This window comes from Choloepus didactylus, chromosome 5, assembly GCF_015220235.1.
Source record: "Choloepus didactylus isolate mChoDid1 chromosome 5, mChoDid1.pri, whole genome shotgun sequence".
Taxonomy (NCBI): domain Eukaryota; kingdom Metazoa; phylum Chordata; class Mammalia; order Pilosa; family Megalonychidae; genus Choloepus; species Choloepus didactylus.
This window is the reverse complement of record NC_051311.1, coordinates 145,670,818-145,686,806: the sequence shown is the minus strand read 5'-3', so window position 1 is coordinate 145,686,806 and position 15,989 is coordinate 145,670,818. Positions and strand designations below refer to the sequence as shown.

The 15,989-nt window shown below is 39.8% G+C and overlaps 1 long non-coding RNA gene and 1 pseudogene across 1 annotated transcript; one reads left to right on the top strand and one right to left on the bottom strand.

Moving 5' to 3' along the window:
* The first annotated feature begins 727 nt into the window (after positions 1–727).
* On the top strand, positions 728–9,240 carry LOC119535020. The gene is made up of 4 exons (XR_005217151.1): positions 728–917; positions 2,102–2,243; positions 2,873–2,964; positions 9,138–9,240. It is a non-coding gene; the product is annotated as an uncharacterized LOC119535020 (long non-coding RNA).
* Positions 9,241–14,542: 5,302 nt separating this feature from the next.
* On the bottom strand, positions 14,543–15,461 carry LOC119535465 (annotated as a pseudogene).
* Between the last annotated feature and the right edge of the window lie 528 nt (positions 15,462–15,989).

Genomic DNA, 15,989 nt, shown 5'->3' with positions numbered 1-15,989 from the left:
ATGGTGGCATCAGCTGTTCCTTTCCTTCTGGGTTTCATTGCTTTTGGCTTCTGGTTCCAGTGGCCTCCTCTTTGAGCTTCTGTGGATCCTTTCTTAGCTTCTCTGGGGCTTTTCTCTATGAGTTCTCTTGGGTTCGTCTCTTAAAGGACTCCAGTCAGAGGATTAAGACCCACCCTGAATGGGGTGGGCCACATCCCAATTGAAATAACCTAACCAAAAGGTCCCACCCACAATAGGTCTGCACCCAATGGAATGGGTTAAAAGAACATGGTCATTTCTGGGGTACACAATGCTTCAAACTAACACAATGATCTTGATAATTTTGAGAACTACTGCTCAGGTATTTGCAGAATGTCTCTCCATTGAGATTTGTCTGATGTTTTTCTCGTGGTTAGACTGGGGTTATGGATTTTGGGGGGGAAGGCCACAGAGGTAAAGTGTGTCATTTTCATTATTCTGTGTCAAAAGTACATGCTTATCAACATCAGTTATCACTGCTGAGTTGACCTTGATGATGTGGCTGAGAAGATAGTGTTTGTCAAGTCTCTCCACTGTGAAGTTATTGTTTTTAACACCCTTTCCCACTCTTTGGAAGAAAGTCACTATGCAGAGCCCACACTTACAGAGTGGGGAGTTACACTTCACCTCCTGGAGGGCAAAGTATCTACATAAATTATTTGGGATTCTGCACAGATTTGTCTCTTCTCCCCCATTACGTAAGTGTGTATATGTATGGGTATTCAATCAATGAAAAAGAAGGAGATGCAAGTTCTCCAAGCTTTCTCTCTTATTTCTCCTACTTGGCTAGAAGCAAAAAAATCATCAAGCTTATGGAGTTATAAGATGGAAACAACACAAATTCTTAAATTATTGTTGGAGGTTTCAAGAAGAGCGCCTTATTGTGCATGGACTATGATGTGAGTGAGATATAAATTTTGTGTGTGTGTGTGTTAAGCTACTGAGATTTTGAGATCTGTCTGTAGCTTCTATAACATACTAATCCAGGCACACAGAGGGCTTCTGAGGTATTTGTAATATTCTATTAAACTGGATAATGGGTGCCTGGGTGTTAATTTTATTATTCATTGAGCTATACATATATTTTATATACTTTTATGTGTGCACAATACCTTTCACAAAGTACATTTAAAGTTACCCTCTTCTGTACATTACCTCTTTAAATTAAAGATTAATTGGCTTTCTTCACCTTGGCCCAGCTAATGGTATATGTGGGAATATAAATTGGAACAATGTTTTTGGAAAACTATTTTGCAATATGTATCAAGGGCCTAAATATTATTCTTTGACTCAATAGTTCCACTTCTAAGAGTTGAACCTAAGGAAGGAATTCTAAATATTGAAAAAGTTTTATGCAGAAAGATGGCTCACTGCAGCATTATTAATAGTAGAGAAAAATGTGGGGGAAAGGGGGCATGGTTTGGTAAACTAGAGCATATACACTCAATGGAATGTCACACAGCTTTTCTAAATGATAGTAGTAAATGTCATATTAAAAACTCAATTATGCATCTGAAAGTCTAGATGAAAAAGAACAGCATACAAAATTGTGATTGCTGGGTGATTATAGTTATATAGAAAACTATGAAGCCAAAAGTTCTGTGTTTGACATCTGCCAAGTCCATCCCATACCTAACTGTTCTTTGGACCATGATTTTTAAAACCCAACAATAATATAGGCATAATCCAATAGAAAATATTTTATATTTAGTAGAAAAACAGAAAACTTGTGTTTGAAGTTATGTATGAAATCCTTTTCTTCTTCTAGATTAGTTTTTAAACTCAAACACAGATTTAATAAATTTGAGTCAATTCAGCAACACAGCTGGAACAATTGAGTGCACTTGTGTGTGAGGATGGAGGAGGGGAAGAATGAAGAGGGAAGGGTTGTGAAGGGATCAGTACAAGGTTCGTCATGGTCCAGTGGCTATAACTGTAGCAGATGGCAGTGTCCAGCACCCTCGTTTGTCAAATGAGTAGGAGGTGACTCTAAGGTTTCTCCCCATGTGTCTATGACCTTGAATTTCAGCATCTCAAAAGAAATCATGGGAAGGTCTAGTGTTATAATGTTCCTTACTTCCAGGGCTGTCCAATCAATGGGACTTTCTCAAGAAGAGAGAAGACTGAGGGATAAAGAAGTCAGTTTCTGAGAATGTACCTAGGCAAATCTTCCCCAAACTCTCCCTTTTTCCCAGTGGCAGACCAAACCACCCTGCCTTAACTTGGTAAGTTCAATTTCAAGTTTACTCTCTTCGGTTAAGCAGCCATGTTACTTTTAAATAAAGAAGGAAGACATTTTACCACTCCTCAAAGGTTTTTTATTAGCTTACAACTATTTCTCTTTGGTAGGCCATCAGGGTGATGGAATCTCAGATTGCAGGCACAGATGAGATACATAAAGAAAGAAAGGTAGAAGAAGGATGTAAAAATGTCTATAATAAACTCACGTATCTTGAGGGGACCTCTAATCTAATGAGAATAGATTTTGTTGAGGAGATTGTACTTGAACAATTAATTATTCATGGCAGAAGCATCATTAGGGTTTCATTTTGTTTAAAGGCCTCTAAGTGACTTAGGAAATTGGGTTAAGCTGAAGAATTTCAAGAAAGAAACAGGGGAAAGCTTTTCATTATATTGACTTTTCTAATATTTTCAAGATAAATATTATGAGTTGGCACATAAATTATACTCCAACTAAAAACCTCCAAAGGTTTGCCTGGACAAGAGTCTCCATATGGGTGGATCATGGTCCAGGATAGTCATATGGAAGCAGATTGACAGAGATTTCTGAAGGGATTAAGGGGTTTATTCCAGATTTCAATAACAATTCAATTTGGCTTTTTGGTTACTTCAGGAGTATGAGGAGTCTTGTGAAATGACAAGAGGATTTGTGCAACCTGTGACGTTTTGTACCCAATGATCCTTTTCTCCAGTGCCCTATGGGAGGTGAGCACCTGTTTACTTACTGTAAGGGTAAGGCAAGATGCTTTTATAAAATCCCTGGAGACCTGGAGTATCATAGACCCTATGGCCTGCTTAGCTTAAAGACAAGCATCAGAAATTGATGTCAGGTTGAGATTTCAAGATAGGATTGATTCTAAACATAGAGATCTAAGGATAAATTTATAGAGGGCCATTGCATAGAGGATCATTTTCTATGGGCACTTAAGAAATGTTAGTTGAACAAATTCAGATTTGCATTAATGCAGGAATTTTTGTCTATTTTGCCTGTGTTTGTACCAGCACCAGGTCAGTCCCTGACACATGTTAAGTGCTCAATAAGTATTAGCTGTTGAGAAATTTTAAGGTTAATACAGTAAATCAGGCTTTTTCTGTGCAGGGAACATCATACCAACCAGGAATGTTGGTCCTGGGGGAGGGGTTGGCAAAAGAACCTCTTCCCTGGCATTTAGCACCCTAGGCCTGCAGCAGTGGAGCTGGACCGTAGAAGGAGCTCCAGATGTGGAGTCAGGAACATCTGGGGTTGTTAGCTGTGATCTCGGCCAGCAACCATAGCAGCAGCAGCATCCAACATGCACCAAGATCCTGGCCCTCAAAGAACTACACATTGGAGTAGGAGGGAAATAGTCAATAAGTGATAAATGCAACAAACAAGTAAATTATATTCCAAGGTAGAAGGTGATGAGTGCTATAGAAAAGAAATAAACTATAGGGGTATGCCTAATATGATTTTATTTAAAAAAAATCTGCTTTATACATTATCCAGAAACTTGTTTCATAGAAAAACAGGATATTTCCATATCTTTATACATTTCCAGGGGCAAAATTTTATAACCACTGCTTAAATTTAGTGATTTTTATGCAGTGGTGGCTCTAATTTTCAGGAGTCAACACATTCTCCCAGCGGCTCCCTTATTTTGCTATGATAATTAACAACACATTTATCTGTTTCTCTATCTCAGCCTCTCTGTACCTCTGTGTTACACAGAGTAGTGAGATGGCATGTTGTTTTCTTAGCTTGACACATACCACAGCCAGAATTCCACGCCACCGTTTACACATTTATAGCTAAATGTTTAGGCCTTGAGAAAAGACTTTCCTCTCTTGAAATCAAATACTTTGCTTTCAACACGGCTTCCTTCAGGCTGGGGTGTGGATGGAAAATCTCACCCCTGAGTTTGACCCCAGGGCCCTGGTCGTGAGGAAGCACAAGGAGTGGGGACAACAAAGCAGGGTCCTGGGCAGAAGGAAATGCTTCTTCTCTCAGCTTAGCTCATAGCCAAATTGAGAGCATTTGTTTTCATATCAAACAGGCACATTTGAGGGTATGGGAAGGGAAACTGGTGTTTATGATTGAGTCTCAAGATGGTTCCACTCTGACCTTTTTTTATTCAGCTTCTAGTAAATTGTGGCTTCTTGCCTCATAACTGCTAAGAATTTTAGCATTCTGGTATGCAGCAATGACTGTTTTTTTTCTCTTGTTCCTTCTTTGGAAACAACAGTGTACTGTGGCACTTTTCTTCCTTTATCTCTATGCCCGTGCAATCCTTCCCATCGCCCATACTGGTTCTCAAATGGGGTCCTGGCTTTGGCCTCAGAGTCATCTGGCCTCACTACTGGGGGCTGTAGTGAGTCCACAGTGCTGGCATGGGGTGCACAGAGACTCTCAGCCATCCTTAATGAAGTGCCCCAAATCGAGCAGGGAAGGGTTGCTGCGGAATATTTGGTTTGTGCAAGACATCCTTTTCTTTATTAAAGATTTATAAATGGAGAGAATCCCAACATCAGTCATGAAACTCAAAAAACCTTGAAGTCGATCGTGAATCCTGCCTTTATCTCTCACCCTTCTTGACACTTCTTGACACAGTATCATTCTGACTTTATGCTCCAAATCTGCCCACTTTTCAACAACTCCACTGCTACTGGCCTGGTCTAAGTCACTGTCATCTCTCCCCTGGGCTACTTCAATGACTTCCTAACAGATTTTCCTGCTTCTACTAAACCAGTAGTATTATTCTTAACATATCAGCTAGTGATTCACTTGAAATATACCTTAGGTCATGTTCCTCTGCTCAACATCCTGTAGTGGCTCCCCATTTTCACTCACAGTAAAAGTCAAAATCCCTGTAAGGCCCTCTCTGCCTTCCTCTCCTATTACATTTTCCCTCAGTCACTCCTCTCGAGCCATCCTGTTCTCGTTTCCCAAATACTTCTGCTGGGCTCCTACCTCAGGATAGTCCCTCTCGTTCTTCCCTCAGTTTGGAATGTTCTTTCCCTAGATAGACTTTTTTTTAATGCAATTTTATTGAGATGTATTCACACACCATGTAATCCATCCAAAGTATACAATCAATGGCTCACAGTAATGTATAGTTTGTAATTCATAGCCACAATCAATTTTAGAACATTGTCATTTCTCCAAAATAAAGAAAAAAATAAAAAAGAATACCTTAAACATTCCATACCCCTTATCCCCCCATTATTTATATTTTTTGTCTTTATTTTATTACTCATCTGCCCTTACACTGAATAAAGGGAGTGTCAATCACAAGGTTTTTACAATCACACAATCACACAATAAAAGCTATACAGTTATACAATTATCATCAAGAATCAAGGCTACTGGATTACAGCTCAGTGGATTCAGGTATATTCTTCTTGTTATTCTAATACACCAGAAACTAAAAGGGGATATGTATATAATGCATAAGAATAACCTCCAGAAAGACCTATCGACTCCATTTGAAATGTCAGCCACTGAAACTTTATTTTGTTTCATTTCTTTTCCCCCTTTCGATCAAGAAGGCTATCTCATAAAGGACAAATGGGGTGGGATGGGGGGATGATTTGGGTGTTCTTTTTTCACTTTTATTTTTTATTCTTGTTCTGGTTCTTTCTGATGTAAGGAAAATGTTCAGAGATAAGATTGTGGTGATGAACGCATAACTATGTTATCATACTGTGGACAGTGGATTGTATATCATGGGTGATTGTATGGTGTGTGAATGAATGTATTTCTATAAAACTGAATTTAATAAAAAAAAAAAAAAAAAAAAAGAAGGCTATCTCAGTCTCATGATGCTGGGTCCAGATTCATCCCTGGGAGTCCTGTCCCCTAGGTAGACTTTTGAAGTTCTCCTCTATCTGCCTTCAGTCTTGACCCAAAACACATCCTCTTCATGAGGCCTACCGTGATCACCCTGCTCTCCCCTCCCCATATTTCCCCATTCCTGGTGCTGCTCTATTTCCCCCTATCCCTCCTTACCATCTGGCATACCATATAGTTTACTAACCTTTTATGTTTATTGTTTAATCTGTGGCTCCTCCTGCTAACACACAGCAGAGATCTTCCTTTTATTCACTGATGTATCCCTGGTGCCTAGAATAGCGCCTGGTATGTAGTAGATGCTCAGTAAATACTTGCTGAGTGAATGGGTGAATTTTTATGGCTCCAACAGTTTTCTTCAGATTAAACTAAGACCCTGGATCTTAAGAGCCCAAGAAGATGGCCAGGAGAGACTTGGGGTCATCAGACTTTTCTGAGCACCATCTGCACCTTGGGGTGGAGCCCAGATTCTGGTCCTATTTCTGGGCATGGTTGTCTGAGTAAGCTCAAAGATTCTTTGCAGGGATATTCCCTGTTGACTGATGGTCTGGCCACAGGAAGCCTCGCCACTGCTCTCAGTTCAGGGCTCTTGGGTTCCAGCCTCCTTGGGCTCCAAGCAAACATGTCATCTGAGGTTTGGCCACCTATGGGGTAACTCATCTCTGCTCCTCTCAGGAAACTTGAATGCGGAGAAGGCCCTTCCTTTGAGGCTGGTGGCTTGTGAGAATCTCCAGGAGGCTTTAAAAATACCCTTCCCAAGTCCTACTCCTGACCAAATGGCATCTGAATCATTGGGGATGGAGCCTAGGAGATTGGTAGATTTGAAAACTTTCTAGATGATTTTAAATACAGCCAGAGTTGAGAGACACTGTTCTAGGACAATGGCCTGGCAAAGCTCTCCTGGGGGGAATAAGACAAAAATCCTTCTACTTCTCCCAGACTACTGCAGAGCAGCAAGAAAAAAAAAAAACAAAAAAACAAAAAAACCAAATGAACGAACCAAGAAAAGAATTTCTCCATTTTCACCCTGTTGCAGAAAGATCCAGAAGCTACATTTCTGTTCACATCCTTCATTAAATCATTAAGGTAAAATTTTAAACATGAAATGACTGGTTCAGAGCATGTGGATATTTTTGAGACTTTTGAGACATTTTCCAATAAAATTCACAATTTTGCTAGAAATGTGAATAGAGTGCTGTTATTTGAGACATGTCAATTCTGGGAATTTTCATTTTTAAATCTTTGCCAATTTGGTAGATTGCAAATGGTTTTCTTGTGTGTTCAATAAATATCTGAGTGTTTGCTATGTGCCAAGCACTGCACTGAACAGTGTAACTTTTATTTGAAAATGTTTAGTTCCTTGTTGAGATTGAACATCTTTTCATATATTTCCTATTTGTAAAGCTCATTCTGGCTGTGGTGAGATGGATGGACAGTGGGAGGGGAATGGGAAGGGGCCCAGAATGGCCAGATAGCCTTGGTAGCACAGGTGGCAGCGACTGGTGGGCATCCAGGGTTGGTTTGAGCAGTGGAGATGATGAGAAGTAGTCAGATTTGCCATGTATTTTGAAGGTAAGAACTAATAGAATTTGCTGGTGGATTACATGTGGGCTGTGAGGCAAAGAGGGGAATCAAGGATGACTCTAGTTTTGGGGCTGAGCAAGCAAGTGGACGGTGGTGTCATTTCCTAAGGTGGGGAGGGCAGGGGATTGAGGTTTGGTGGCTTGGAGGAGAGAGGGGGTGGCTGGTTGTGCTTACAGCTGGAAGTGGCAGGAAAGCTGGGAGCAAGCTTCCAGGAGAAAACCCAAGGGCTGCAAGAGGTGTATTTTGTGTTGCGGCAGCTGGATGGGGACTGATTTACAGTTGCAGAAGTCTATCCTTCCCAATAGCCCAAGATGCTGTCTTTCACATATGAGTTATAAATATATTTTCCCAGCTTCTCTGTTTTCCTATTTTAAAATTAAATCTTACAAACATTTTTTTATATTTGAATACTTTAAAAACTACATATCTATGTTATGTGGCATGATATAGATATATAAAAATTTGCTAATTAATTTCCATACTGTTGGACTTGCATGGTGTTTCCAAGTCTTTGTAAATATGTGTTGAAATGAACATTTTTGTGTTTATATGTCATATGCTGAATTAATTCTTAGGATAAATTTCCAGGATTTGGATTGGGGTATCAGAAGAAATGATCCTTTTACTTTAGTCCCTAATACATCATCTAATTCAGGAACAAGTTCAATCGTCCATCCATGCCTCCAGTCTCTTGCACTTCCCTTTCTCCTTCTCCCAATAGGACTCTAATCTCCCAGTGCTCCTTAGAACAACATTTCCCTTTAGAGCCACTCATCCCTTCCCTTCTAGAATTCCACCAGTAATTTTGACATGTCTCTTGTATTTGCACTGGAGCCATCATTGAGGATATTCAGAAATTTTCTGTGGAATCTGATTGGAAAAATAACATCATGAAAATATTTTGAGGTATCATGTAGTAAGATATCAGGGCTCAGAGAGAACTAAGTGTGAATTTTAGTCTTACCATTTACTAGCTAAAATGTATAAAGGATTCTTAAGCCTGTAGATACGTGATTTGAAAATTACCTTGGGCAAGTCATTTATACTCTGAGCCTCATGCTCTCAGTTGGAATGGGTAGAATAATGACTGTTTCACAGGATTATTTTCAGAGATGTGTGGGAGAATATGGTAAAATACATCCTGGCTCATATCTAGTGTGCAATAATCTTTTTTCCTTTTGTTTGTTTTCCTTCCATTCTATATTCCCTTCCCTTTGGATATTTTTAGAATATGATTTACTGTTAGAGGTTTTTGTGGAATTAATAAAAAAGGTTATGTACTTAGATGACATTTTAGTATGGGAACTTGGCTGTAGTTTATTTTCCCCCTTTACTCATTCAAATCTAAGAGGCACCCTTAGTCAGAAGGCTGAATGCAGGAGCTCGTTTTTCTGAGCCACAGCAGAATAGATCAGAGATTTTTGTGTATCTCTCTGATAGTATTTCCAATGTCATTCCATTATTGCAGGGAATAAAGTGAATACTGATACCTGGAGGGAAGGGGAATCAGCTGAATACAAAGTTCTTTGGAAAGGTGTGAATGTTGTGCATTAAGAGGATAAGATGCCAGGTTAGTTACCATTTCTTTGCCTTTGGTTTGTAAGCACTCCACATAAACAACCTGCAAGAATGCTGGGGTGGGATATGATAACTCCTGGGGATGAATCTGGACCCGGCGTCCTGGGACTGTTCTTGACTAAAAGGGGGATACAAAGTGAAATGAAATAAAGTTTCAGTGGCTGAGAGATTCCAAATGGAGTCTAGAGGTAACTCTGTTGGGCATTCTTATGCACTATATAGATAACACTTTTTAGGTTTTAATGCATTGGAATAGCAAGAAGTAAATACCTGAAACTCTCAAACTCCAACCCGGTAGCCTTGACTCTTGAAGACGATTGTATAACAATGTAGCTTATAAGGGTGACAGTGTGATTGTGAAAACCTTGTGGCTCACACTCCCTTTATCTAGCATATGGATGGATGAGTAGAAAAATGGGGACAAAACCTAAATGAAAAATAGGTTGGGATGGGGGGAATGATTTGGGTGTTCTTTTTTACTTTTATTTTTTATTCTTATTCTGATTTTTTTCTGATATAAGGAAAATGTTCAAAACTAGATTGGGGTGATGCATGCATAACTATATGATGGCATTATGAACAGTTGATTGTACATCATGGATGATTGTATGGTATGTGAATATATTTCAATAAAACTGAATTTAATAAAAAAATATATATAATGCAAGCCACATAGATAATTTAAAATTTTCTAGTAGCCACATTAAAAAAGGAAAAAGGAACAGAAGCTTTTAATATATTTTATTTAATCCAACATATTTGGATATTATAATTTCAACATGTAATCAACATAAAATTATTAATGAGGAAAAAAAAAAGAATGCTGGGGTGTTCGGGGGTGGGGAGGGGAGCCCAGTCAGTACCTCCAATGCCACTTCCACATTAGATTACTAATGTGAATGGGGCCCAAGTTTCAACTTCTAACTGCTGAGATTCTTCAGTTTCTGGGATAAAGCAAAAATAAATCAAAACAGTGATATGGTTTTAATTTCACCTCTGAGAAAAATGATGCTAGCCAAACCCTATACCTTTAAGCCAGGCTGACCTGCCCCAGACCATTGGCACATGGGCACACGGATGGCCTCTAGCTCAATGGGCTCAATTTTGCTATCCCAAATTCCAGTTGTATCAAAGCCTTTGGCTTGGTCTCACAATGGCAGCCTTGTTTTTGCTGGATGGATATTGTGTTTGAAGTTTGTTTCCCCAACTTTTGACTCGAAGATGGCCTAAGAACTCTAATTCTGGCTACCCCCCACCCTGATTACTTCGATTGGAATCCTAAGACCTAGTTAAATACCCACCTGGGCTCTGGTCAGACACATCTTAGTTGCCTGAATATTTGGATTTTAAAAATTAAAAGCAACCCTGACTTCCAACCACCTCTACTGTGGTCACCATGAAGGTTCCCTGAATGTGCCAAGAGTCTTGCTCCTTGTCTGCAACCTGAGGCCACAGCCTCAAGCCTTCTTTTGAAGTTTGAAGACCCATCTATCTTCAGTAGGTAGGGACATCATCAGGTAAGTAAGACCATCATTTTCTACAAGCAAGATCAAAATTTGGCATATGCCTGGTGGTAGGCAGAATAAGGGCCATCTAAAGATATACACATCCTAATCCCCAGAGCCTGTGGATATGTTATGTTCTGTGAAGACGGAATTGAGTTTGCTAATTGGCTGACCTTGAGATGGGGAGATGATACTGGAATATGTGGGTAGAGCCCATGTAATCACAAGGGTGCTTTAAAATGGAAGAGGGAGGCAGGAGAAGATGTCAGAGTCAGAAATTTGGAGATGCTCAGCTGCTGACTTTGAAGATGGAGGCAGGGACCATGAGCCAAGGGATGCAGGTGGCGCCTTGGATTTGGAAAAGGCAAGGAAACAGATTTTCCTTTAGAACTTCCAGAATGAATGCAGCCCTACCAATACCTCGATTTTAGCTCTGTAAGATTCATTTTGGGCTTCTGGCCTCCAGATATAATTTGTTCTAAGCCACTAAGTTTTTGGTCATTTGTTATAGCAGCAATAGGAAACAAATATACTATCCCCCAACCATGCCCCAGAAACAACAAAAAAAGACCCTTTCTAGTCTATGACGAAGTTTTATAACCTAAAAAAATTCATTCTTGAACATACAAGGTTAAACCAGTATTAAAATGCCTGGTCTACTGAATATAAATTAGTTGTTTTTCTAGTCAAAACATTGATATTTGGGAACCAGAGAGGATCAACCACTCCTACCCTTGCCGAGATAGATGGACTTAAGTAAAAGGAAGACTCTTTTTGACATTAGGCAGAACACCTAAGCAGGCCCAACAGCCTTTTTGCCTTGGTTGCATCTGAGCTTAGCTGTGACCATCTGATGGCAAGGAAAGTTTAACCCAGAACCTGCTGGCCATCCAAAAATGCACCTCTGTGCCTCAGTGGCAGAGGACACATCTAATTCAGGAATATTTATGTTCCGTCCATCAAAGATTCACCCTGTACTTGCACTTGACCCTGATGCATCCTTGGGGAAGAGGGCTAGTGGTGGGAGTGGGCAGAGAAAGCAAAAGGAGGAGCTTAGTCTGGGGGGCCCCATCCTCTCATTTATCCAGCAGTATCTGCAGGGGTGTACAAAGGCCTCTGCCTTGCATCTCTGTAGGTGAACTCAGGCTGTAAAACGAATGCAAGGCAGAATACGGTGAGTGGTAGAAGAGGGCAAGGAAAGGAGAGAAAGAAAATTGTATAGTCTAATTTCATACATTTTATCTTTTAAGAATTCTAGCCAAAAATATTTATCAGCTAAAATGGATAAGGGGCTTTGCAAGGAATCTCATTTTACCTTTCCAAGGAGACTACTCTTCAGAAGAGGAAAGTGAGGCATTTATTGAACACTTAACCATGTGACAGGCAATATTGTAAAACCTTCATAGAAAATCTAATTAATTTAGATACTAGGTTTTGGATATTGTGAAAATTTGGACTAAGTTTGAAAAAAGTTCCCCTTTATAGTATCACTTTATGGAGAAGGGTTTGGTTATATAAAGAGTGCATGGGGCTTTCTGCTAATGGCTGCTGGCTCAGTTCCAGGAACCCTGGTTGCTACCCTCAATCAGGGGGCTGTGGAGCCAGCCTTCTGTAGTTCCTATGCAGCCAGACCCCTTGCAGGTTTGGTTACTTGGGGTGCTGTCTCTGCCCCCCCTCAGAAAACTGCAGTGTGGAGAAGTCCCCTTCCCCCTGGGGTGAGGAAACCCTAGGCCAATCCTTCTCACCTTACTACTCTGAGAACTTCCCTGGGAACTTTCAAAGGATCCTGGCTGGGCCTTACCCCAGAGCAAAGAAAGCAAAATCTCTGGGAATAGTGCCTGGGCAATGGGTTTTTAAAATACTCCCTGAAAGGTTTTAAATGTAGTCAAGGCTGTGAAACACTGGACTTCCTTAGGCAAACCCTCCTTGTGTGACATAACAAAAATCTCTTTTCTTAACCTTCTGACCCAAGCTGGAGCTGTAGACCAAACAAACAAATGAACAAACCAAGAGACCAACTAATTTCCGAAGGTCTCATCCTGTTGCATAGAAGATGCAGAAGCTACAACTTTGTGCACATCCTTAATTAAATCGTTAAGTTAAAAATTTAAACATGAAAAGTACTCGTTCAAAGTTTATGAATGATTTGAAGACATTTGAGAAAAATTTTCCGATAAAATTCACAATTTCTCCAGAGTATATAGAGTATTGTTTCCATGAGCCCTTGCCAATACTGTGAATTTTTATTTAAAAATATTTGCCAATCTGCCAAATCTTTGCCAAATTGTTTTTCTTATATGCCAAACACTGCATTGAGCAATGTGGTATTTTAATTTGAAAATGTTTTGTTCCTTGTTGAGCTTGAACATCTTTTCATAAACTTGACGTTGCGGGTACATATATATATTTCCTATTTGTAAAGCTCACTCTAGCTGTTATGAGATGAATGGACAGTGGAAGGGGAATGAAGGGCCAGAATGGAGGGTGGGAGATTCATCGGAGGCTGTCACAATAGTACAGGTGACAGCTGATAGCTGGGCTTGGTTTGAGCAGTGGAGACGATGAAAAGTGGTCAGATCTGGGATTTATTTTGGCGGTAGAGTTAATAGGACTTGCTGATGGATTGCATTTGGGTTGTGAGGGAAAGAGAGGAATCCTTTTATTACACAATGAGTTATTGAGTTATCTGACATGACAATGGTTGTGCATTTTAGACTGTACAAGATGCACTGGCCAACTGTGATATGGGCAATTATGAAAAGCAAAATGATTGTTAGTCTCTGTAATAGATGGTAAAGTCAGGGGGCTTGATGACTAAATCCAGGCCGTGAAAATGTGTCTCAAAGTCCAGGTAGGAATGTTCTAGAGATCCAGGTCATGCCTTTTTCTTTTAGTCTAATCACAGATGTTCCAGTTCTCTGACTAAGTTGGGATTCCACAAATTGGGAATATAAAAACAAGCAACTTTTTTTTTTTTTTTTTTTTTTTTTTTTTGCTACTTTTAGGCTTTAGTTCTCTGACAAAATCCTCAACCCATCCTGAGAAAAAGCATGCCATAATCAGGTCACAGTGAAGCCCATTTCTAAGGGCATTTGTATAAACTCTTATTTGGAGATACAAAAGAGGTCTTGAGACTTTTATTCCTTTCCATGTCCTACTTTTATGGTTTTGCCTGCATTGTGTCATTCACAGGTAGGACATACATTGGAAACATTCTTGGTAAATGCCTTAAAATTATTCCAATAATATTGGTTCAAGATTATGGCCAATTTACCTTTGTAATAGTGGGAATATTGTGAAGCATTTTGCTAAAACTCTACTTTTATTATGGGTACCTCCTAGAGTACCAGCAAAGCATCTAAGAATGCATAAATTTGTTGTCCATTTGTGCTGGTTTGAATCTGTTATGTACTCCATAAAAGACTATGTTTTTTTTTTTTAAACAAATAGCAAGTGAGTTTTATTCAAGATTTTTAGAATACAGCAAATTTTGTGGCAATTTATAAGTAAGTTTCTATTGTAATAATAAATTGATACTTTGAAACGAGAAAGCAATATAACTACGTTCATTTCCAAATGTAAAGCAGTTACCCTTTGTTAGGGTAACTAAAGCATAATTTCCTATGTTTTTAAGAAAAGTTGATTGTTATAATCAGGTACATAACCACTAGTTATACATAAGTTCTGCCTGTTAAAATATGTTCTCTTAGAGGATCCAGTTTAAACATCTTATACTTTTCTTCAGTGATTTTCTCCAAACGTGCTGGAAGTACTCCTTAAAGGACAAAACTCAGGAAATGTTTTTGAGGGAGCTTAGCTCCATCTTGGGAAGTAGGTCCAATTCAGAATGTAGCAATGAGGTGGTAATTAACCATACAACTAGTATTATCAAAAAATTAACAACTTTGGGTATCTTTGTTTTGGACTTCTGTGGTTTAGGAACATCCAAAATTTCTTCATAGTCTGCATTCATTCCCGCTGCCCAGTGACCAACTGTGACCATTCAATCTGAATTCTGACTCTCAGGCAATTGTAAAATGTTCCACTGAGCCACAAAGTCTGCAGCAACCACCACCAGCACAGAATTCTTTGGAGTTATCTGGACAAGATCTGGACAAGTGTCTCATTTCCCCACAAACAAGTCATTTTGCAAAAGGAAATTCACCAAGAGCTGGGTCTACTTTAGCCTTGCACTTGGTTATTTCATGCTCTGTGAAACCACACCAATAACATATTCCAGTGCCCGTATCTTGCTTCTCAAGGGCAGCCGGACAATCTGCAATCCCATGGCCAGGTTTTCTAAAATGGAAACATACCATTGCATTTTTCTTTGCTGCTTTTCTTTTTAATCTTCTACCTTCCAAAGACCGTCTTTTTTTTTTTTGGTTGTTGTTGTTGTTGTTAAAGCAATTGCAATTTCTTCCCTTGCTTTCTGGCTATCTGTTGTTATCATCTCCCCATTTTGAGCCATCTGTGAGTTCTGTCAGGTATTCTGTGAATCCATTCACATCTTCATTTACTCCTTTTTTTGTTCTTTTTGTGTTTTGTCTGGGGTGCATCATTTTTAAGGGTCAGTTGGCTTCAAGCTGTTTATCCTTTGGTAGGCTTTGGCTTGTGCCCTTAAAGGACCCCATCTTGATGTCCTCCCATGATGTTGCCGGCAAGGGTCTCTTGTTATGTGTGGTAGTGGCTCATGCCCACCTGGTCATGGTTTCTTCAGAGATAACTTACCAATCCATGCATGAATCTTCCAGAGCAGCAGAGTTAGTGAGCAAGAGAAGCTTGCTTCCCACTATAAAGACTATGGTCTTTTAACCCACTCTTGTGGGGCAGACCTATTGTGGGTGGGGCCTTTCATTTGATTGTTTCCATGGAGATGTGACCCTAGCCATTCAAGGTGGGTCTTAATTAGTTTACTGGAGTCCTTAAGAGAGCTCAGGGAGAGAGAATGAGCTCAGAGCCAACACATACCTAGACGCTTGGAGAAGTAGACAGAAAGATGTTTGGAGATGCTAAACTAAGAGATGAAGCCCAGAGTTTGCCCTGGAGAAGATAAGTGAGAACCCACAGATGCTTAAAGAGAAGGCTACTGGAATCAGAAGCTGAAAGCAATGCAACCCAGGAGCAAAGGACCAGCAGACGCAAGCCACTTGCCTTCCCAGCTGACAGAGGTGTTCCGGATGCCATTGGCCTTTCTTCAGTGAAGGTAACCTCTTGTTGATGCCTTAGTTTAGACA